The sequence below is a fragment of the Zootoca vivipara genome, chromosome 2, assembly GCF_965207765.1.
Source record: "Zootoca vivipara chromosome 2, rZooViv2.hap1.1, whole genome shotgun sequence".
NCBI lineage: Eukaryota > Metazoa > Chordata > Lepidosauria > Squamata > Lacertidae > Zootoca > Zootoca vivipara.
In genome coordinates this window covers 42,015,317-42,040,797 of record NC_142584.1, presented here as the reverse complement: position 1 = coordinate 42,040,797, position 25,481 = coordinate 42,015,317, and the positions used below count along the sequence as shown (strand labels likewise).

Sequence of the window (25,481 nt, the reverse complement as noted above, 5' to 3'; positions counted from 1 at the left end):
TAAGCAGAGATCTGGAGAAAAGAGTGGAATGGATGAATAAGTCGGGAGGATAGTTCCCTGGGCATTTGACATAAGATTTCAGAGACCTCTCTGATAAAGTCTATTCGCCCATTTATTTCTCTGAGAGAGTATAAAAAGATCAGATTTATTCTGAATTTGGGGTCTGTGTCACCCATTACCAGATTGAACCATTGTAAGAAAATGAGCCCCAGTGTTTCCAGAAAGAAGTGGGAAAGAAGACTGCCATGTTGGGGGTTGTCTGTTGTTTGCTAGGACTATACCATTTGCCTATCAGGACTGATCCACTTCCTAACTTTAATAAGGATACCTAAGCAATTAATGACATTACAAACCCTTCTGTAGTAATTTAGAGGCTATCAAGTTTCTTTTAAATGAGCTCTCAAGCTATTTGTTGCTGCTACAAAGTTAACGTGCCTGTTCTGGAAACTAAATTTGCTGCTGAAGCAATTAAACGTATACATAGATGTTGATGCTCCTATTGTAATAGTTATACTGTGGGTAGAAAAAAAAATTATTTAAACATTTTGCCCTCTCTACCATATTTGCATTAGCACTTAACCATTGGAAAAACAACACAGGAAACAAGCAATATTGGTATTGGTAATAATTACTGTATTGGACTTTGGTAATAACTACTGTAGTGTGGACACTGCACTGGCATTAATAGCTTTTACTAATTATTATAGTATTAATTATATGGTCATTGTACTGGTCTTTAATTGCATGATTGAGTGTTGGACATGACTTTAAGGTTGAAGAATCGGATAAGTTTCCTGTGCTTTATGTATACAATTATGCTGTTTGTAGTTATATGAGTAATGCAGAACAAACTGGAAAAATACAGTGAGCAAATCCCAACATTTAACAAAGCCAGAGTAAATTACTAAAAATTACAATGGGCTTGAAATTGGCTCTCACTAGGAAGTTGGTGCCTGCCACCTACAAACTCCTCTCTCCCACCTGTTCCCTGTGTGCTGTGATGTCACAGAATGTTGGAATATTCAGAAATACTTTAACTGGTGAGTGGAAATTCCACTAAGAGAAATACTGACAAATAATCCAGTTTCTGTGAGCCAGATCATATCCTGTAGGAGCATAGGTGTTGTTGTTTTTAAGTCTTCATTTTGTGTGTGTGTGTTTGATTTATGGGTTTGAGTTTTTTTATACCTTTTAACACTCAGAGAGCAGGCAAACCTTCCCAATGAGAGTTGACTCTCATGGCTGAAGGGCATTTTAGAAAGACAGATGTGTTCTGGGAGTCAGGCTTATTTATGTGAATAATTTCTATCTGACATTTCTTCTGAAGAGGTCAAAGTGACTAACAAAAAAAAAACCTGAAATCCAGAGACCAATTGCTTAAGATAGCAGTCCAGAGCCCAAATGCTTCCTAAAAGGGAAGGTTTTTTCCAACTAGCAAAAGACTCATAAGGAGAAGGTGTGATGGGTTTCCTTTGGAAGGGGATTCTCCAGAGCTTAGGCACAGCTGTTGAAAAGGTTTCCTCTTTGGTATCAACCAAGCCCTATCTGTATGAGAAGAGTTAACTTTTAAGTTTAAGCAAGAGCTTTGAAGAGACTGTTGGACATTCATATTTCTTCTTAATAATCTGAGACATGAATGAGTCTTTTGCTGATGCATCCATCCCCATTGCATGAGCTGTGATTAAACCAGGAAATCTCTAAGGAAGAATTATTTTCTGTTTCATCTTTATTGGGAAATCATGGTTCCCAACTTTGGAACAAGTTGAAGCTGGTTTAGGATTCTAGTCAACATAATCTCTCAGCTGAGATGAAACTTGGTATTTAGGCATGTGCTGAAGAAAGAAGCAAAGGGATGCAAAAGCAAAAGGCTCTTTCATATTTTGGCTTAGTTTGAACCGGGCCATATTTAAATGTGAAACAATGATCAGCGCTTCCTAAGCTAGAAAATGCATACTAGAAAGCAGATGGGAGAAGGAGAAAATGGTTAGGAAATAAGTCATACAGAGATCAATTGATGGAGAAGCTTAAAATACTATTAAAAAGATCTTGAAGACTTGGAATATGTGTAATTATAGCTTTTGTTGCCACTGGAGCGAGTAGAAAGCATTTCTTACATTTCAGCTGTGTTTTTTGGTCATATAAAATTGTATGAGTTTCTATCAGCTGGATGTTTGCTCTGCCAGACTCCTTTCATAATAAGAATCTGAGCTGGAAGTGCTGAGTGCTTTGAAAAAGCTGTCCACTTCAGTTGAAAGAGACAAACTAGGCATTAAGCTTGTTTGAAAAACTAATATCAATTTTGGGGCCTGAGAAATTTTGAAAACTCTGGCTCTTAAGCTTTATTGCCTTTTAAATGTTTTATGGGAGCTTGAAAGTATGAATTATTTATTTGAGACATAGGTCCGTTCTAACCTACTTCTGTAAAACTTTGCATTTTGGCTTGTATAAAGTATTTCATGCTGTTTACTTTAGCATTAAACTATACTAAACTATTAACAGTAATATTGCTGCTGTGCCTCTTTCCCTGCTTTCTAAGTAGCACCTGAAGCGGTGTACAATATGCTAAAAACAATACCAAATGCCACAATAAAAAATTAAATTACATCTTTGAAAAAAGCATGGAAAACTCAGCCCTAAAAGCATCCTAGAAATACCCGCAACCTGGGAGACAGTGAGATAGCAGTTCTCCCTAGGGTTAACACAGTTGCAACCACTTCTTCCATGATCTTCCTGATATGCTGCACTGCTACCCAACTAAGACGGAGGAGGGAGATGGGAAAGGAAAAACCTTCCTTCTCTCACTACGAGCCACTACTGCTTCTGCAGCCACTGGATAGGTCAATAAAAAGAAGAGAGGGGTTTTGTTTTGTTTTGGCACATTGGTAGAAACAAGTGGGTGTTTTCCCGAACCCTTGGAAAATAATCTGAGTTTTTCCAATCCAGTGCCCCCTCAACACCTCCCCACCAATAACTCTGGATTATTTCTGAATGAATCCGAGGAGCATTTGGGACAGCATGCCCATCTGTAATGCATGACCCAAGAGGAGGCAGGACACTTTGCAGTCACAATACAAGTTGGGACATGGAATGGTGCCTTCTTCCTAGTAGTATAACATTTGAGCCAACACAGTATTTGAGTGGGGAAGAAGTTAAAATGTGTAATTATAATGTGTCAGGTTTGTTATCCAGTGTGGATAGTGCTATTTACGATATGCAGTTACTTCCACCCCTTTTTATTTAAGTACGTGGCGGTGGCTGGGATAAATGATTGTGGGCAATAGCATGAAGGGAGGAGAGGTTTAATCTCCCCCTCCCCTTCAGCACTAGAGCAAACTTCTTTTTAATTGTGTAACAATGATTCCTTTTGCATCCTTCATTTTCATTGAGCAGCTATAATAGGTTTAGGGCTAGTGGCACTATAACACCAAGAGGAAGTTTCTCCCATTGCTCCACAGAAATAGTAGTAGGTAGTCGCAGTCTGTTTCATGTAATGTAACATCTGAAATTTTCATACTATCTAAGTGAAAGAAAGTGTATGTGGCTGAAATAAAATCTCTTTGTAGTTGCACGTAGTACTTCTTGCTATATTTTCTTCAATTTTATTTTCTTCAACATTTAGGGTTGCTTAGGGTTTTCATGCTGAATTTTCATGTATTTTATTTTAATCAGCATGTTGCCTAGAGATTTTTTTAATGAGTTGACTAATAAATATAATAAATAAGCATGATGTCCAGTCTCCAGAGCTGAACAAAGTAAGCAAATTAATAATTATTATTTTTTAGGGGGGAAACTGTTTTTTCATCAACTCAGAAGTGAGTATGTGTTAGATAAGGTACTCATAATCATAAGAGCACTGAAGTGCAGGATTTCATTTTGATTAACTTTTTAATTGGGTTGACTTTTTGAGAACAGAATGATGCATCAACACTTGACATTTTGGTGATGAGGCATCTATTCTGTATGTACAATGACTGAATAACTATCTCTTAGCTGTATTGCTTTCATTTTTTTTAAAAAAGAAAAGAAACCAAAAATTATCTGAAACAAGCATAGGGTAACATTTCCGTAATGATAACAGAACTTGCATGTATTGAATTTTTTTATATAAAAATAATAAAGAATAGTCGTTAAGAACTGGAATCTTTGATATTTTATTTTTTGTTGCTTAAAGCTATGTGAGGGCAAACAACTCCATCCCCTTGTGTTTAAATGCAGCTGATTGATTGTCATTTTCCAGAAGTTCTTTAAGTACAGCAGAATAGATTTTTGATTTCTCACTTAAAATATAATCAGCCTCATCACAATAATACATATTTTCTCTACAAGTGTTCCAGCTTCAAGAAGCATAAAAGAACAGTGTGGTGATGGCTGCAATCCTAAACACACTTACAAGATTGTAAGCCCTATCTAACATAGTGGGATTAATTTTGTACTAAACATGCTTAGAATTTGAAGAGCTGTAGCTCAGTGGTGGAGCACTTGCTTTGCAAGCAGAAGGTCCCAGATTCAGTCCCCAGCATCTCTAGTTAGAGCTAGAAATGTCCCATGTTTGAAAACTTGGGATTTCAGCTAGCAGTTAAGAGTGGACAATATTGAGCCAGGTGGACACAATATAAGGCAGCTACACTGCCAAATTTATGTATAAGCTAAACAAGCTATAAATTAGGGCCCCATTCCTTTGGGCCCCCCCCAAAAAAAATAAAGTAAAAAACTGGATGTATATTTCCAAATTATGAGATAAAAAACAAATTAAAAAACCTACATACAGCAACAGTGTTTTGTGTTGTGTAGGCTCCTATGATGTACCGGTAAGTAATGGGCCCCGCCTGCTATATAAAGGGCCCCATTACCTTCAGTAGCTTAGGACCTCATCAAACCTAAATCCAGCTGGGCAGCTATAACCAAAGTTAGTTCTTGGGTTTACTGTTCATGGTTCTTCTGGAGAGAGATAAACCACACACTTAGATCTGGGTAGTGTAGCAAGAAGAGGGCTGGGGGAGGAGTAAAGCATGCTTGTTTTTTCAAGCTTAGCCATGGAATGTGGAGAAGCAAACTGTTGATGACGCTTTTCCAAGGAAACAACATTAGGACTCCCTGCTGCATAGATTTAAGCATACACTTAGAAACAAAGTGTGTTAATAATAATAATAATAATTTATTATTTATACCCCGCCCATCTGGCTGGGTTTCCCCAGCCACTCTGGGCGGCTTCCAACAGAGTCTCAGAGCAAGTGTGTTAGCATCCTGGGGTAACTAGCTCAGATCGGTAGGAAGAAACTGATCCTGCCTTCATCTTTATCCTGTTTTCTGCATTAAGGCTCATTCTGTATGCTTTTAGGAATAAACAGGGAAGCATTATAAGGTTCTCTTATTTCCTGGTGATTTTTCTCTGTTAAATATAAGAAAAAAGTATGAAAGGGCAAAGCAGATTCTATGAGTTCACATTAGTTTCTTGAAATGCTGCAAGGTCATTGTTCCCACCCCCACCCCCCGCTGTGTCTCCAAGTCGATTTCTCCTGCAACTGTTCATATCAGGGCAGGGGCGGGGATGGTTTCTCCCCATAATTTCATTCCCTAAGGTCAGTGACACTTTCATCTGTGCATGTTCCGTCATCTGTGCATTCACAAAAGCGGCCTGATCATCATAATATATATATTTCACATTGCAATGGAATGCCGGCTTGCATTTTTTAATCAGGTGGAAGCTGGTTTGAGGGAAAGTGCATCAAATTGCAATATTCCTCTTAAAGCCACTGGATGCAGATTGATTGTAGCTAACATCATGTGAACCTAGCTTAAGACAAACAGCAATAGGCGCACACTGGAGCCACAGTAAATGGAAATGTGAATAACCCTTCACTCTCTAGTGAAGATAAAACACTGCCTAGTAACAGAACCATAGTTTGGCAATACAGAACTTCTCACAGACTTATTCCTGTGCACTTATTTCCCCACTTTAGTTTTAACTGTGGCAAACATTTATCTCATCACTAATATTCTTACTAAAAATTGCCCAAATCTCTGATCATGGTTTCAACTTAGTTTAACGCTCACTGTAGTTAACTTTTTCTTTTTCTTTTTTAAAACACTGCAAACATAGTGCTATCATTACTTCCAGACTGAAAAGGGAATATCTGTATGAGTGGGCAGGTAAATGCATTTTAATGCAATAGTTGGGCAAGATTTTGAACTGTGGCCTGGGACTATTGGAAAAGAAGGAATTGGCAACAGCAACCAGAATAGAATCTTACTTTTGACTATATGTGCAGCGCACTTGTTGTTGTTGTTGTTTAGTCGTTTAGTCGTGTCCGACTCTTCGTGACCCCATGGACCATAGCACGCCAGGCACTCCTGTCTTCCACTGCCTCCCGCAGTTTGGTCAAACTCATGTTCGTAGCTTCGAGCAGCGCACAACCTGATTATTTACCAACACACTCTTTTGATAAAATAAATAAATCATGGAGGCACCAGAAGTCATGATGTGCTCCTTGCCAGAGCTATGACGAGTGCCGACAACTGCTAGACAGATCACCGATTAATACGTTCCACAATGGCTATCAAGATTATACCTCAATGCAGGCTTCAAGGAAGGAAACCAGGGTGCATAAAGAACACTCAAGCCCTTCAAGATCCTATTAAGCTGGATTGCTTCCAAATGACTCTTAAGGACCACCTGCTTTCGGAGTTCCCTGAGGAACACTGGACCAAGCTAAAAACATCCATTTTACAGCCTGTGAACAAACTATTGGATACCAAACCAATAAACACCAGGACTGGTTTGATGAGAATGATAGTGAGATTGAATGCATTATTGACAAAAAAGGAAGGCCTTTCAGATCTGGCAAAGAGATAGAAACTGTGCCACTATGAAAAAAGCCTATGCTAACACTAAGGCTAAGGTTCAAAGAAGAACCAGAGAAGAACCAGAGAACTAAAGAACAGCTGGCGGATTAAAAAAAGCTCAAGAGTTCCAGGACTTAGCCGACACTCACGATGCACAGAGTTTCTTTAAAGCCACAAAGACCATCTATGGGCCAATAAATCATGGCATATGCCCCCTACGCTCAACAGACAGTACCACACTTCTAAATGATAAATAAGCTATTGCACTGCATTGGAAAGAACATTAACTGCATCCCCTTAACCACAACTCCCCCATAGCTGCTGAGGTTCTCTGGGAGAGTGGTGTACAATTATTAACCAAATGAAAAACAACAAAGCCAGTGGACCTGATGGGAGACCTGCCGAAGTCTTCAAAGTGGGTGGGATTGAACTTACACAACAACTTCACAAGCTCATCGAAAAAAATATGGGAAAGAGAGGAGATCCCAGCAGACTTTAGGGATATCAAAATTATCAATCTCTTTTTTTAAAAAAAGTGATAGTTTCCACAATCCATTCTATCAAGGCAACTCTTTATCTCTTTATTAGCTGTGGCTGGCCAAAATCTTACAGCAGGGGTCAGCAAACCTTTTCAGCAGGGGGCCAGTCCACTGTCCCTCAGACCTTGTGGGGGGCCGGACTATATTTTGGGAAAAAATATGAATGAATTCCTATGCCCCACAAATAACCCAGAGATGCATTTTAAATAAAAGGACACATTCTACTCATGTAAAAACATGCTGATTCACGGAACTTCCATGGGCCGGACTTAGAAGGTGATTGGGCCACATGCGGCCCCCGGTCCTTAGTTTGGGGACCCATGTCTTACAGACTCACTGTTAAGACCTTGTTCATGGAAGACAATCCTACTTAGCTACGACTGATTACCAAACAAAGGAGGAGGAAGAGGAGCGAACAACCATCACAGAATAGGTTTAGGCAGTATCACATCTGTACTTTATTATGTACTCTTTTATTATGTAGCACATTTTAAAAACAGTTTTAAAGTTTAGTGAAACCTGACAAAAGCATAGTCATAGGGCAGAATTCAATGTCACACTGTGTGTGAATTCAATGCGCTGCTCTGGGGATTCCCCACCCTCACACTCCCCACAAGCCAATTTTGGAGGGTGGACAGTTTAATCCAAAAATATGCAAAGCCATATTTATACTGAAATTAGGCAGTTGCATTAGTTGTGCTTTGTAATATGCAAGTTACAAAGTATATTTTCTAAAGTGTTCTTGTTTTGCATCATAGGGGCAACAGAAGCCAGCCCTTTGGTGATAATGTTTTGAGACACAAGGCAAGATAGTAAACTAACTTGCTAAGGGCTTGACAGCTCATGCTTATTACTCATATATATGCTCAGCTTATATAACTAGCTGCAAACAGGATTATCCCCATTTATAAGCAATATTTGTACGTGTTCAGAAAACCTGATGGTTATGTGCACCTTTGGAATAATTTAAAATTGTAATGCTCTATCTTTGAATTTGTTTTTATTTAATTGCCATCTTCACTGCTGACCTGCTTATTACCTATTTTAAAGGCAAGTTCACACATACACAGAGAGATACACAAACCTCTGTTTATGAAAACCGGTCTAAAATTGAACTTAGTGTCTTACCCAGTTCATTCTGAATTCTGACTAGTTGCCCAATGTAAGCTGTTACCTTAAATGCTGAGACACAAACTCTGCCTGCATTTTGTTCATTTTTTTGTCTCCAAACTTCAAAAAAAAGTTGCAAAAAACATGGGCATAGTTGTGAAAGTGTATATATTGGGCAGCTCAATTTTCTGGGGGCAAGAGCAGGCTTGGGCTTCTGTAGTTTCACGTGTCATTGATTCCTAGGACATGATGCAAAGTTGTTTGATTTTGTGCCTATGCCCTCAGTAATCATTGCTACATCAACAGCCAAGAATACCTTTTTTGTGCAACAAAGATGTGCCACCCAGCAGCTTGTGGGCACTGGGCAATACCACCTCATCAGTATCAGTGGTTGGCATAAGTTAGTGTTGAGTTCCAAGGAAAAGGAAAAGGTTTGCCACTGCTTCTGATCAACGTTTTTGGTGGCAGATTCCCATTTAAAACTCTCTTGATTTGAGTGTGGCATTTTGTCTATGATATGATGTTTTAAAATTCTGCTATGGCCAATTACATAAAAATGAAATATTAATTTTGAATTAATATTCAGTTTGCATGAAGAAACATAGGCAAGGGCTGTGCTTTTCTTACTGATGGTATTCATTGTAATGATTTGGCCAAACTTTCTATCTCAGGGTAAATAAATAACACTATTGCTGCTTTCACGGAAGAGCTCACTTTTAACAAACATATTTAATTTGATAAAAATAAATTAAGTGTTCTACCATGGTTAAAGTGTTGGGAATGGGCTACAGCTAGGGGCACCATCTCCTGGGGGCTCCCCCAATGTCTTGATGTCAGGTGCATAAAGTCAACCCCCACATTCTACTTTGAAACCTGATGCCTCTGGCTACAGCAGTGGTTCCCAACCATTTTGGGCCTGGGGCATATTTGGAGATCTAAGAAGCACCACAAAATAACTCACACACAAAACCCAGGAAAAATACCTAACCCATCTCAAAACAAGCAACCTTTGCAAACAAGAAAGCAACAATAAAAGTCATTTTTTAATGAAAATTGGGAGGGGCAATGCCCTTGCTTAGTATCAAAGTGTGCCACATTGGAAACCATAGGGCTACACTGCTACAGAATCACTGTATGTGCTGAAACACAGATTCCTCCAAATTTCCATCTGCTAATCTCAACCATTGTCAAGTGTTGTGTCAGTACTGCTATTCAGCACAGTTAATGCTAGCTAGGTTTCCATTTTAACAAGGATTTTAAGATCAACTACAAACTCTAACATTCTGGAACTTGAGATTTATGGAGAGCTGGGCTACACAATTTGATGCCTTAAACTTTGTACAATTACATCTAAGCCACTGTGTGAGTAACCAAATAATTAGTACATCATGCCCCCCAATCCAGTTCAAAGCTGCTTTATATGCTACATATTAGAGGTTCGTTGACTCTACAAATGATATTCCTAAAATGTTTTGGCTAATGCTGCACTGTGATTTTTGCAAGGAGATCATCTGTTATAAATCATCTGATAATTTTCACTCTGATCCTCCTTTTGAAAAAGGAAAGTTCCAGCCACATGTAGTAGCTTAATTCCTGTTCTGTGCCCTGGGAAGATTCTTTTAGCTGCTGTTATTCCAGGCGAAAATAGGTTCTTTAACTGGCAGTATTGAGCTTGCTTCATTGAATCTGCTGTGGTAACCAGAGAGACCAGACTCAGACCCAAAATAAAGTAAATTGGAAATACCTATTTAAATCAAAGCAGATACATGATTTTCAAAAACAACAACAACCCGGAGCCAGGTTACCCAAAGGATTGCCTGCCTCTTTGCAAATCTGAAAGATCACTTAGATAATAAAATGCAGAAATTTTACATGTGGCAACACACCCTACAGAATATCACAGGGTGTTTACCAGAAAATGGACATTTTCTGCAATTGCCCTTGCACTTTGGAATGCCGTCCCCTTTGACTTGGTTGCTGCTAATGGCATTTTTGGTGAGAAAGTACGAGACCAGGTTAAAACATAACTCCTGGCAGCATGGCATGTGGGGTGTGCTGTAGGGTGTGCTGATGTTATGTGTGCACCCAGGGCTTGCTGATGTTGCATGGCCCCAGCCATCTCAATCATGGGGGCAAGGTTGCCACTTCCCATAAACATTCATATTTCCTAGAAGTGATCCATGTTTTTCCCTATCTGATGCAACTTCTTATTCCAGACCTGAGAGCCCTAATGCCTGCCTATCTATCCTGGCTTCTTGCCAATACAACATTATCTAAAAGTGCATACTCACCACCACCACAGACAGAAGTTAAACTTAATAATATCACCTTAAACAATTTTAAATGTTATAGAAACAGTAAATGGTTTTATTTATCATTGTTTATCCAGCAGTATTTGAAATAGCAGTTCCAAATCATTTTCTCGCCAACTCTCAGCTTGTTGTGGTGGTGGTTGTGGTCATTTTAAAAAAGCACTGTTTAGGAAATTGCATCCAAAATGAGGTTGCTGACTTTTCCGCCAATCATCTAGTGAAATTTTTGAAATTAGTGCAGGTGGGGAATGAACATCATTAGACTGAGACTTGCATTAGTGCTTGTTGATTTCTGCTCAAAAATGAAGCTGTTGAGAGAAACCTTCCTTATGTAAATTCATTTTGAATTTAGTAAGATAAATGTGGATTAATTAACTAAAGTGGTGCTATTACGTATTTGCTTATGTTCCAAAGTTTGGGGGCAAAACAATTCACTGCTGAGGAAAGCATACCTATAAGATGCGGTAATTTTTCTAACCTCTACCATTTGCCCAGCAGTTCAACGCAAATCAACATGTGCCTATTAAATATCCCTCTATGATTTTAATAGTTTTTTATAATGCTTCTATGAAGGCATAACCAGTGGAATATTCAGTTCTGTGCTCTCACAAATAAATGTTGGACGAATTATCTATGTTTTGCTTTCCTTTGTCTATGTTGCTTACCTCTTGAGGAGAATGTGAATTGTGACAAGTATATTCTCTAGGTTATTAACTGGCCTTGTCCTTTAAAAGCTAATTAAAACAACCTTGTAACAAATGACTGTTTGTGGAGAATCATGTTCTGCGCTACCACGGCTCGCAAGCATTCCTTTATTTGTACTTGTGTTGTCTTTCAATCACTGCAGATGAATGAAGTGACCCAAGAACAAAAGAAATGAGCGAAGATGAATAAATCAAAACTAAAATTAGAACAAGCTAAAGGCATGCATGTTGCTCAGGGCATCATGCAGCTGACACATGATGTGATGACAGGCAGCAGATGAATTCCCATTCTGAGTCTCCAAATTTTGTTCACTACACAAAAGTCATAAAATTCTGCCCAGTTGGTGCACTGAGGAATTCTGAATAATATCACCAAAAGGCAGTATTCTCTCCCCCCACCCCACACACACAACCTCCCCATAACATAAACGAGACCCCAGCATGGAAGTTCTGACCTAAAATCTCACTGAATGCAATTGTATGTGTTTCAGACTGCCAGAACCAAGGTTTCCTTTCCCACTGCAGGTATTAAGATTAGCACAGCAAATTTAGGAAGATATTATTATTGACAATTATGCTGTTGTGAATGGTTGTGAATATGCTGTGCGTATTGCATACATTTCAGTAGTCCAGAAAAACACTATTAGTCTGCAAAGTGCCACAGTATGTTTTTAAATATTTGTTGTAACAGGCCGGAACAACTGCCCCTCTGGGATAATATGGAATGCTGACGGTCCCCTGGTTAATGAAAACCATTAAATAATAGCAAGGAGAACAATCTATATACAGTGGAACCTTGGTTTATGAACACCTCGGTTTATGAATTTTCGGTTTACGAACGCCGCGGACCCATCTGGAACGGATTAATTTACTTTCCATTACTTTCAATGGGAAAGTTCGCTTCAGTTTATGAATGCTTCAGTTTATGAACAGACTTCCGGAACCAATTGTGATCATAAACCAAGGTACCACTGTACAGTATGTGATATATTTTCTTGAATCACACCACTTGTACAATGGCAGGAAGAAGGCAGCATTAGTAGCACACTGCTACATTTACTAGTTTGAACATCAGCTGCTGGGAAGAGTCAGGATTGTTGTTTGCCAACTGATGGCAAAAGTGAACCCGGTCTCTGCTTACAACCTCTTGATTAGCTAGTAGGGATGGAAGGGTGAAAGTAGGGCATCTGTAGATGAACAGATTCAATAAGTCTTCAACAATTAAAGCAGCAGAATTGGTTTTGATCGTCAGCTCCAGGGCCTCTTGTGGCACTGAAGGACAAGTGTTGGCATGCTGGATAGCATCTGTTGCAGTTCACAGCTAGTGTGCCCCCTTTTCTTTTGCCTGAATTCACTGGTATCCAGTTGATGCATAATCCAGTTGACATTACTTCTCTTATTAAGGATTCCAATGCTATATTGCATATGCTCTTCTAAGGAAGTGGACTTGAGAGCACTCAAGACTGCATAGGAAAGAGGACCCAGAGGTCTGGTATAGAGGAAAGAGAGGTGGTGGTTGGAATTGCAGCAATTTATCTGAAGAGCTTAGCTTTGGAAGTATTTGGAACTCTCATCAGCAGCATAATTAAAAATCAGTGGAGTTTAAAAGAACTTTAATCCAGTATGGAATTAGTAGGATACTGAAGCATTCCACAACTTTGCTTGTTTAACAATTAGAGCAGCTATAAAAAGAAATGCAGACTGGCTCTATAATGGATAATTTCCTTTGGACTGCATCTATGAGAAATGATTTCCTCCTTGATATTTAGAAGCATGGCATTCCGTTTTATAACAAATACAACAGGAAATCTTCAGGATTTATTTCCACACTCCATTTCCTTAATACTTCAAATATCTTCAGAAAGGTGAAGGAAAAAGCAGGATCCATGAATTGCAAAATATTCTGCAGGATGTTTTCTAAATTAAACAGTTGATAAGTGAACCAGAAGTTAAAGAAATGAACTAATCTGAATAAAACAAGACTAAAATGAGATGCAATTACATTCTGAAAACTTCCTATAATAACATGCATAAATAATCTTGGCAACTGCCTTTAACGGCTGGAAGCATCATTATTGTTGTTTTCCATTTAAGTGGCAATTCTGTATCAACTAATCTGGGAGTGAGTCTTATTGAACTCAGTGGGGCTTACTTCTGTGTAGACATACACAGAATGGCAGTATTATTTGACCTTTCGGCTAAACTTATTCATACTTTCTTGTTCTGAAATAACCAGTGTGTAATAAACTGGGCATTACTGTGTCTTGATATGCTTTGAATATTGTGATGCACTGTAGAGGAACGCTTTTCTGGACCACTATTTCAAAAGGCCACTTTTCTGTTGTGTCCTCTCTCTTTCCGTTATGGATAGTTGTAGTTTTTAAACTCTGTGGGTTGTGTAAAGAAACCAAATTTGCTCCTTCTGTCTACATTGCAACAGTCCGTAACAGTTAGTGAAAAATCACATTGAAATGTAATCTTCTTGTTTGTGGAGGGGTGGATGAAAACAACCACTGCCAGGCTATAGAATCGGGATTTCCAAGCTTTGGTTCATTGATCACCAATGGTTGTGTCTGCGAGCATTGTTTGGGTGGTCTGTGGCATGTCAATATTAAAAATTCATATTGATTTCAAATTATATTTTTATTGCTTTTTTGTCTAGTTTTTTTATTGTACTACAGTTTAAATTTCATGGAAGGCAGGTTGTAACACAATATAAGAAATAAAAGAAGTAATAAAAACACAGCTAAAATTCTTACAGCATCTAGCACAGGGCATTGCAATTGCTACAACAGGTTGAAAAATCATTAAATGGTCCACCAAGACCATTACCAATTTTCAAGTGGTCTGTGAGGGGGGTGATGGGGAATCACTTCTGTAGAATAAAGGTGTATACAGATGTTACACAGTCGATGCAGAATACCTTTCTCAATGCAGATCAACTTTTCTCTGCAGCAGTACAACCTTCCATACCAACAAAATATCTGGCTGTTCCTCCTTAAACCTGATTTGGCTGCAGTTTCACCAAAAAGGGGCCTTTCCCGGGCATATTTGTCAACTCCTCCTCCATGTAAAGTAACCTTGAAACTTGATGAGATCCTGGATATTGTTGCTTTTTTTCCAACTTTGACAACACCCTGATCCTGTATATGATATATTACAGTGATCTATGCATTCCACTCAAAATAGCTAGCCTATAGTCCACCAGCACCTCCAGTTGTGAAGATTATGCATGTGCAATCAAAAATTTCATAGATTGCTTCATATGAATGTTCTTAGGTTTATCTTTATCTAGCTGTCAACCTCCTTTTGCTGCAAACTTTTTGCCCATTAGGGTTTATTGATTAAGATTGTTTTCTCTTTTTTTCCTTTTGGTGAGTTGATATTTCGGTTTATCGTTTTCATTCAAACCGCTGGTGTTTTTTTTTTAAAATAACAAAAAGAAAGTGATATACAAATTATGGATGAGTTCGTGAACAGATGTACAGTCTGCAAGAATTCAGAGAGAACTTAGAGAACTTCCCCACTGATTGGCAAGGCAAGAGGACCAGAAAGGTAAAATCAGACTGGGCTTAACTGGATAGAAATGCATCTCAATTTGTTTTTAGATACATTAATAATAAAAAAGGTGAATTAATAAGGAAATTTGCAACAGTTTCCCAGACTGCATGCTTTTGTAAATATATTTCTGTTGCTGAGGAATTGACTTTGTTGTGGCCAGCAAATATGCTAAGAGGTATTTAAGCTGCAGGTGGTAAATTACAGTCATTTCCAGGTGACAGGACTCACAGTCATGTACCCAATCATTTTTTTACCTCACTACATCCTTGTGAGAACTCAGTTTGTTTTAGGTCAAAGCTCATAATAAACTGTGTGCTAGCCCATTCCATTCCTGGGGGTTTCTTTTAGGTGTGGTGAACACTGGGCAGCAGAGCCCCTGTTGTGCATGTCAGGGTCACAAGGGAGGGAGGGGCGATTTATTTCCAGTCCTTGGCTGCATGGTCACAGATTATGGCTATAAACATGACTCAGGAGATGGGGGGTGGAAATCAGATTCTCCCCTTATTGGATAACTCCTGCTTGGACTACTTTGATTTGGTTGATCTTGTTAATTGGTTTGTGCAGTTCCTCTAATCTTTTATAACCTATTTTGAAACATACGTTGTATCTTGAGTCTTTTTTATGGGTGTGATGGCGGTAGTCAATTACTTGCTCTCTATGGGGTAGCAATCCCCTCTAAAGGATAATTTTATCTGCTCACTTTTAATACTTTGCTGTTTTATGTCTGATGCGTTTTATTCTGTTGTAAATTCATTAGGGATTTATCACTGAAAGTGATCAATATTTTAAATAAAAATAGAGTGTAGATTGTGCTAATTTATCATCCTTGTGAAAATCCTGAATCCTAGCAGGAATTATCTTTATACCTTGTCATTAAGAAATTGAGTGATACCCAATGGTAGTCATACTCAGAATAGGTTCATTGATAGCAGGTCTAATTTGACTATGACTATCATTGGATATCACCCATATCATAGAGAGTAAAAATACTTTTGTAAGTCTGTGGTTAATCTTAAACAAGCTTATATGTTAAAGAATTTCCAGGGCAAGTCAGCTAGCAGCACACACACACATGTGCACACCTGTTAAATCATGCAATTTAAATAAATGACACTTGTATGGCTTGGGGACAAAGCTTTCCAAATACGTGAAATGGTAATTTGGCTCATTTTCTTTTGCGCATCCAGTTGCAGGGGTCAAGATTTTGGATCTTGATGCACTTGATTTGGACAGTTGGCTCCATTGAAAAGGGAGAAGAAAGTAAAAAGCTTAATATTCTATGTATGTGAAAAAGCAATTAGCAATGCAAGCATAACAGCATCTTTACAAATCAGATGGATGATCCACCCACTCTGATAGCAACCTGCTTGGAAAGCTTGGAAGGGAATAACAGTACAGGTTACTAATAGAATGTGCTAGTCCATATTAGTTACTCATCAGCAGCTTCTTATCGTTGACTACTTAAACTTGGCAAAAAGTTATATTTTCTGAGCATCTTAGCTAATGAATATCAAATATATATTGTTTTGGTTTTTTTCCCCTTGGAGTTCTTCTCTGTCCAAAAGACTTGCAGTATGTAATTATGATTTCACATCAGATAAAAATAGAGGATATTCAGTGTAAAATATAATATATTAAAATAAGGCTGGCAATTATATGGCATTTTTAACTCCTAGTAATACTTCAGCAGTTCTCTTCTTGTGTTACACTACTTTCTTGGCGGTAGCAATTATTTTCTTTTCCTTTTTGCAAATTTACTAAAGTGGGGGGGGGGAGGAAATGAAAACAACAAAATGAAACCAAAATCACCAGCTTTTGGTGGTGTGTCACTGCTTCCTCAGGTGGACAGGACAGGCAGGGCAACAGTGTTCCCTGGAGAGGCAGGCATGGATATGGTTGATGGAACTGACAGTGGAATAGGCCACCAATGAACCAGACTCAAGACTCTGGCAACTCCAGAAATGGAGGTGGAGTCCTCATGCTGTAGGGACTGATGGGAAGATGGAACAGGGTGGGTAGAAACACTCACCCACAGCTAAGACTCTCTCCAGGATCTTCGGGCTCTCCCAACCTGAGCCCAGAGCTTCCTAGGCCCCTGGATCCTGCAGTGGATCCAGGGGCCAAACCTCTTATCTGTCCTGTCTTGGCCAGCCCCCTGACAAGCAACTTCAGACCAAAATGGAGCTGTCCCTGGGCAAGCCAACATCACATTACTGCAAAAGAAACTTGTGATAAAATGCAATAGTCTTTTGAAAAGACACTTGGGGAATATGTCAACAAATACGACAAATTACACATATTATTCATGGCAGTACACTCATCTTAAGTGTGAAACCATTCTTCCCTTTTCCACATCTAGTCTTCATGCAGGCCAGATCATTGCTTGCTAGGAGACAGCTTGCCACCATTCCAAAAATAATAATAATCAATATTCCACTGCAGCATTTTTAGATGTATTGAAATGTATTGGATTGCAATTGTTAAAGTAAGTCTAAAACTACATATTAAACAGAAGAATTTGCATTAGCAATTGAGAACGATTTTTGCTCTTTTCCTCTCACATGTACATCTCCTCCTTTCCTTCTTTCACACTGGCATAATCAATAAAACCGGGAGGGGGGATGCTGCCTTTTCACTGAGAAATGGATATAGTGTGAATAATTAGTTGTGGGAGACTCTCTATGTAGCCGTAAAAAGGCCCACAGCATTTCTGCACCAAATGTCAAGCACAGGCCAGTAGAACTGCCTGTGCACAAGGTAGAAATAGATTCAGAAAGACAGATGGCCTGTCAGGCCAAAGCTAGACCCATTAGGCCCAGAGGAGTGGTTGGAATCGACAAGGCTAGACCTCCAGGGTAACCATCGACACCATTCTGAAAGGGTTGGTTTTTAAATTATTTTCTACATGTTTGATTCCTTAGTTCACTTCACAGAGCACCAGACGTTACACTCTTAAATAAGGAGGGAAAGAGCAGGGTACTGTGTTCTTTTGCGATTCTGGAAGGATTAGTTGCAAGGGAAAATGTGTTGCTACATTACGAGAAGCTGTATTTTTTTTCCAGGAAAAAAGCAAATGAACTGTGATTACTGTTTTTAGAATCAATGTGTACACAGGCAAAAAATAAATTAAATTAAGAACAGTACCTGGAATGTCACAGGAGCCCACGAGAGCAGCTTAGGCAGGCAGGTTGTGACTGACTGGAGATGCAGGACCTTGGAAAGTTCCATGCAAAGAACTTGCTTCAACAAGCAGTGGGGTTTAACTGAGATCTTCTGTTTATCTCGGCTCCTGTCCTGAAGAGTAGATGGATCTGCCTAGTTCCCTAGCTCCCTTCTGCATCATTTTTTATGCATTCATTCATGCATTTACTGGGGGGAATTTCCCTCATGTTTTTATATGTATACTGCATTGGAAAATAATTCTGAAAGGTCTGCCTGGTATATTTCTTAGTAATTAGTATTAAGCACTAATAATGAAGAATTCAATACATTTGCCCTTTTTGAATAAGGGTGATTTAGTTCCTTTTTTTAAAAAAAAAAAGCCTAAGTAACATTTCCTCTGTTTTGCCTTTACTGCTTTCTCTGTAATGCCAGCAGTGGAATACTGCTCTTCTTTAGGCATAATCAGGCCATCATTTTGTAGAGCAGGCTAAGATTAGCAAGAAAATCTGTGTTCAACATTTTGGAATCTCTGCTAGTTGTGGGAGAAGGAATGGCTACTTCTATTTTTGTTGTACAGGGTGGGGGGAGACTTTCTCAGACTTTATACAGGGTTTTTTTAAGGTGTTTTTTTTTTTTTGCATATTCACTACTTGGAAAGCCATGAAAATTGCTTTTGAGCTCTGTTCTGGTTAATGTAGTTGTTGTAGTTTAAAATCTTTGCAGATCAGGATTCAAGCAGCTTTAAGTACAATGTGCCACAAGAAGCCCACTTTTTAACCATATATACCTACCTTTTCTTTTCCTATGCTGTCCTCTTCATTTTGAAGTGAAATGTAGCTATTATCGTTGTTTGTTCTGTATTTTTACATTCTCCTTGTTTTGTGCTAACCCTTGACTGTAAACAAACTTGATCAACATTTTCCCTCTCTAATGTTCCCTTGCTTTTCTCTTGCCTCCCATCTTCTTTGCATATATATATATACACCCTGAGCCAAATAAAATGCAATGGTGCTGAAGTATGTCTTAGGTCAGGGCAATGACCAATTGAGGACATTGATCCACCAGATGAAGACCAATACTGTACAGAAAAATATAGGAAACCATTATTCACCGTCAACAATTCAAAAGCATGTTATTTGTTTCAACTAAACATCAGGAAGAACTTTCTGATGGTAAGAGCTTCTTTGACAGTGGAAAGGACTCTCTTGGAAGGTGGTGGACTCTACTTAATTTTAGCTGAGGTTTGGATGGCCATCTGTCCTGGATGCTTTAGTTGAGATTCCTGCATTGCAGGGGTTTGGACAAGATGACCCCCAGGTCCTTTCCAGCTCTACAGTTCTATGATTCTATGAAAACGTGGCTATATGCCACAGTTGTTGTTGTTGCTGCTGCTGCTGCTGCTGTTTTGTTTGTTTTAGCAAGCTTATCACATTTCCTTGGACTGCAGAAAAAAGTAGATCTGGGTTACATTGCAGTGAACTCAGATTTGTCGTATAGCATTTCCCTGTTTTGCAACAGCACTGCATTGCTGACTTGTTTTAGGCCAGCAATCCCCCATTAACTTTTATTGGATTTGACTTAAGTAGTAACTAGAGAAGTAGCCCTCAGCACACAGCTTTTTGGTTATTAAGGCTGAAGCTTCTGAGGAGCATCCTAGCTTCAAAATAACATCCCTCGCCCACCCCGCCCCCCACTCTCTCTCTCTTCAGCTTTGCAATTGTCATTTGTTTGCTTCCCACTGATTGTGAGACAGTTCCGTTTATTAGCTGGACAATCAGGAGAGATGTCTTGTTATATTGTAACCCAAATCCTTTAAAAAATGGATATATATTTATACAAATAAAAATGCTTGGTATTTGCTATTATACATTTGTCATAGCATACCCTTTTGCACGCAACTCAAAAGGAAATTAGCAGCTGTAACTGCCTTTATGAAGCTGCTCCAACCATTTATGACAGCAATGGTCTATGTTTGTTTGTTTACTTACTTACTTACTTACTTACTTACTTACTTACTTACTTACTTACTTGTGTGTTCCTCCTCCAAAGCTTGAAGTAGCTTATAATGTGAATGAAAACTATATTTAAAACATACAAAATCAGTGAAACGTATTGAAGAGAAAACAATGCAATAGAAATAAAATAAAATAAACTCTTATTTAAAGAAACACTTAAGAATGTATGTTTGAAATGTTTGGAACCGATGTCTAAATAAAAACTCCACTTAGTTCAAAATGTATCAACTAGATTGCTGACCATGACCAATAATTTGTAACATATTCCACCAGTTTTAAAGCAACTGCACTGGATCCTGGTCTGCTTCTGAGCAAAATTTAAAATGTTCTTCTTAATTTTTACTGTAGTCCTTTAGATGGTTTGGGACCAGGATACCTAAGGGACCACCTTTTTCTGAATGAACCTTCCCACATAGTATAATATTATCAGAGGGTCTTCTTCATCTGACTCTTTCCTCTTGTTGGAGATGAGGGTGGAGACCCTAGATCGGATATTTGTGTTGTGGCACCTACTCCTGAGGGAGCTTTACCTGGTACAGAGTTAAATATTCTTTCCGAGTGAATACCTTTTCATTTCCCCATACTTAGTAGATTTTGAATAGGATCCTCTCTCTTGATCTTCACAAACATAGCTGTTCATTTTGTGGGATGAGACAATATCAGAAAGATAATATTTTTTAAAAAATGGTATGAGCTTTATGGAGCGAAATAAATTTTTTGAGAAAAGGCATGTAAGTGCCTTTTTCTTACTTCCAATTTACAGCTTTTCTTCTTTTTCTTTTCATAAATACTAGCATGCTTGTTAGCAGTGTTCAGAGCCCTGCCTTTAGCAGAAGGAGATGCAGGTGTGTGAGAGAGAACGCATGTGCCTCCTTATGGAATTGTCTCTTGATTGATGTTGATGTTTAGCAGCACATAATGATGAAGATGAATTTGTTCTTATTATAAGCTCTAACTCCAGAAGAACACATTGTGTACTGTTTTCAACAACCTACATTTAGTTTGGTATTGTTACTTTTCTTTTGCATTTGTATTATACATATTCTAAAGCACCAAGTTTTACAGTCAAACTAAATCATAAATCACTGCGTATAAAAATAGAAGTACTCTTCTGTTGTAACTTTTTACTGCTTGTTACCGATGCAGAATCTATATATTTTCACCTTTATTGATACAATTGATACAATATATATCAATATATATTGATACAATATATTGACGCAGAATCTATATATTTTCACCTTTATTGATACAATTAGGAGTCCAAGCATTTGTATCTTTTCAGGATTAAGTCCCACTAAGTGTACTTGGATTGGAGCCTAAGTGCCTATCTGCCCTATGGGTCTTAAGCTTTATAATTTTATATTTTTTTAAAAAAATATTCTGCTTCCACAGAGCCAATGCTTCCACAAAACCCATTGCACCGTTTGGTCTCCCAGCATTGAGTGGCCTGCAATTATTGGGTCCATGAGACTGGTAGGGAAATGGAGTAACGAGGAAGGAAGATAAATTTGGAGAGTAACATGGAAGGCCCAAGCCAGGTGTTTTTGGACGGAAAGCAGTATATAAATAAATTGTGCTAATTAACAAAAATAAAAAGGGAGGGGAGAGTCTAAAAAACGCTGCAGAAAATGCCACTAAAAATAAACATGAATATAAAATATAAATGTAAAAAATCAGGATGGGGGATATAAGGGATATGAGGGACATGTTAGACACCACTGCTGCAAACTCATGAACGAATATCTCAACCCTGTACTGAGTAAAGGCACAACACCCTGGAAAGATACAACTTATCCTTTCAACTTTTAACGTGGCTCAGCTTCCATAGAAACATATGCTAAAAATCCTAAGAAAAAGCACAAGCCTTACCTGTGTTCATGCAGAAATAAGTTGTACAGATTTTTTTAGTAGGATTAGTTCCAAGTAAATATTTTTAAGATTGCAGTTTACAGCTTTGAGAGGGTTTGGTAAAGAACAGCTATGACCAAAGGAATTTAAGGAAGTGCCTTATTTTCCTTTATATCGACTCCTCTATATACAGTATTTCCTTTTTATTTTTGAAAGGTGTTTGAGCTCACTGAAGTAACTGAACACCTCCGTGATGTGTCTGTTGAAATGTTACCCGAAATGATCTTGGCACAATATTATAACTGATACATAATAATTAGGTCAGCTTGCCTCCTTTGCTTGGCAAAGACACATCTGAGAGTAACTTAGCAATCTATCATTCTTTTTAAATATTGGCCTGTGCCAAGTTTCCCGAGGAGTCTGCAAAGTCACTTATGCAATGCTCTCACATCGCAGAGCAGACCTTCTCTGGTGTACAGTTTAGATGTTCATTTATCTGCGTTAAGTACACTTGTGGCTTGTTGCTGCCAAATTGGTTTTTATGCATTGTTGGGCCATTGCTTCAGCTGCCAGACATTTTAAATTGCTGCTTTATTCCTTAGCCAGTGCCTCATTTGCACCAGAGCTTGCCAAACATGTTAAATAATAAAGAGAGTGTCTCTGCACATGTTTAGAATGCTTTTGTGTGCCGATGAATAACTAAAGGCTGTCACCCTTTATCTATAATTACAAGACAAGTCATTTGTGAGAGGAAATAGCAGTTCTGAGGTGAACTGCTGCCAACATTTCCCCAGACTGTGCTGTTTTGACGTGCTGAAACTGGGTGAAAGAACTCTCAGTTGAGTAACTCATTTTTGCATTGTTAGGAGGAATGATGAGTGTCTCCGAAGATACATAAGATGTTGAGGAGACATGTCCCCATCAGTATTCTATATAATGGTTATTTAAATTAAATTAATTAATTTTATGCAGTATCTCTGTTGTGCTCTGTTTAGAAACTGAAGTGTTAAGCCGTATACAAATTATTGCAATAAATAAAATAAAATGTGGTTTAGAATAGTAATCCTGTTAAGAGTGAGTGGGTAGCAGCAGTCATTATTTTCCTTCTCTTTCAGTGATCTGTTGCCATAATCAGCCTTTTGTCTAGGTTGACTATAAATCTGTTGACTTCATATTTCAGTTTATTTCATATAAGAATTTAGGGATATCGGCAAGATGAAATTGTTTCTTGCATGCCAAAACTTGCAGCAGGCTAAATCAGTACTGTGTAGCACATAGCTTACTGAGTATTCCTGTTTGAATTAAGGGCATTTCTGGTGCAAACGTGAATTTACTAAGAGTAAGTGATAAATATCTTCATTGTTTAAACGGAACAGTGTCTGTGATTAAAATTTCATTTTTTTAAAAAAGCAACCTCATTTTATGCTGTTAAATGTTATATAACATGGAATTTACTATTTGAAATATGTGCCCAAATCTACACAAAAGGCTAGATACATGTTAGTATGCCAAGAGAATCCAGCCTCTCCCCCCCCCCCCAATTAGAGAGTTCAAGTTTCTTACATTTAGCTACGAAGGGTTTTGGTTTTGCTTTCTCTGCTAAAGGTACAAGGTTTGTAAACAATCAATGGGGTGTGTTTGTGTCTAGGATTATCAATGTGGTGTTTCCATTCTTGATACTTTCTACTCTTTTTCTCTGGAGTGCTACCTTCTGCAGACTTCATTCACAGATAGTTTGAGCATTATTCTTAATAACTGATGATATTTGTATAACTACATGGTAGGCAATGGCACTTCAGAATCATGCTTTGCATATTTTAAAACATGGTATGTTAATTAAGAAGCAGCTGGAATTGTATTTTGCAGTCCTGAAAGAGAAGGGATGTAACAACTGATGGCAGTGTAACTCTCTTAAATGGTAGAAATCGCTATAGAAGTTGTCTCATCAATGGCAGAAAATCATCCATTTATTATCTAAAGGGAAAATTTGTAAGATCAGTGGACAGTGTTTGTGCATTTTGGACTTTCTAGTGAAGGATTGATCAACTATTTATCTGCAATCTAAAGAAAAATTACAGTAATTTATGATAAAGAGGTGAGAATGATTGCTAAGTCAAATAGTGGTGTGTGGGGTTTTTTTTAAAAAAAAATACACATATATACACAGAGAGAGAGACTGAGATGCAGTGTTGATTTATTGAAATTTACTCAATTGAAGCTGCATATGCCTTTGAGTTGAGCACAAGGAAATGAATGGGGATACGCCTGAGTCTTCTGCTCTGGGCTAAAGGGAAGCTGAAGAGTCTATGCGGCAAATTCATTCCTAAGGGAGATCTCACCTTCTTCATCTCCTTCCAACTTCCTTTTTTACCTCTGCCAGTGACAAAAGGAAACTCTGGTGAAATTTTTTTTAGTGGTCTCTGATAATAGAATATAAAAAGTGTGTTTGTTCACTCTGCAAACATTGCACTTCAGATATTAAATTTCTGAGGGCCAGTTGAATGCTTTGGTGCTTGGATTGTTTACAGGTATAAATATTTGCAGTAAATCACTGCATGCAGTCATAGGTTGAAATTATGTCCTGCATACACGTTTCGAAGAACTGCAAAGAATAACATGTGGCCTCAGATATGCTGTACTGGAGCATTGAAATATATTCAGTTAGGAGTTTGGGAATGACCATGAAACCTGAAGCTAAACTGTTCCTGCCCACCCCCAACCAGAATAATTGGATTGCCTTGGTGTTATGTGTCTGAATGAATAAAATTATTTCAACTTCAATTGAAAGAGGGGAACAGGAAGGGGAAGTTACCTGTACCAGCTATTGTACAATACTGTATGTCTTCGTGAGTACTTTGACAAGCAGTTCTTGTACACTGCCAAGAAGTTCAGGAAAGATCTTCCCTACAGGTACCTCATTTCAGCAGGACACTATTATTGTTATTGTTAATAATAATAATTTATAACTGCTCTTCATTCAAAGATCACAGATTAGTAGTTTCTTCAGGCTGACAGTGCAGTTCTATACTGTCTATATGAGACCTACAGTAGATGAACGTGACAATTTGCCCAGGTTTTTGGTTTTGTCTGACCAACTGAATCTTAAGTAGTTGTGTTAGGAAATACATGGTGCATCACAAACCTGTTATTTTATAATTTATTGAAAACTATTAAATAGTCTTTCTTGGGCACAATACCTTTGTCTGACTGCTGGATAGATGCTTTCATGATACAATGCCTCAGTTGATCACTAGTATTTCAGTTGCTTATGTAAATAAAGGAATTTTATCACTGACATCTGGGAAAAGAGAACTGAAAGTACATTTCCAAAGCTAACATTTTCACATTTTAATCAAGTAATGCAGATCATACTAAATGCAGCAT

General features: G+C 38.2%; 1 protein-coding gene across 1 annotated transcript in view; it reads left to right on the top strand.

The window, feature by feature from the left end:
• Positions 1-25,481, top strand: part of GABRB2 (gamma-aminobutyric acid type A receptor subunit beta2) — a 101,129-nt gene that overhangs the window by 7,802 nt on the left and 67,846 nt on the right. The gene's annotated exons all lie outside the window — the stretch shown is intronic.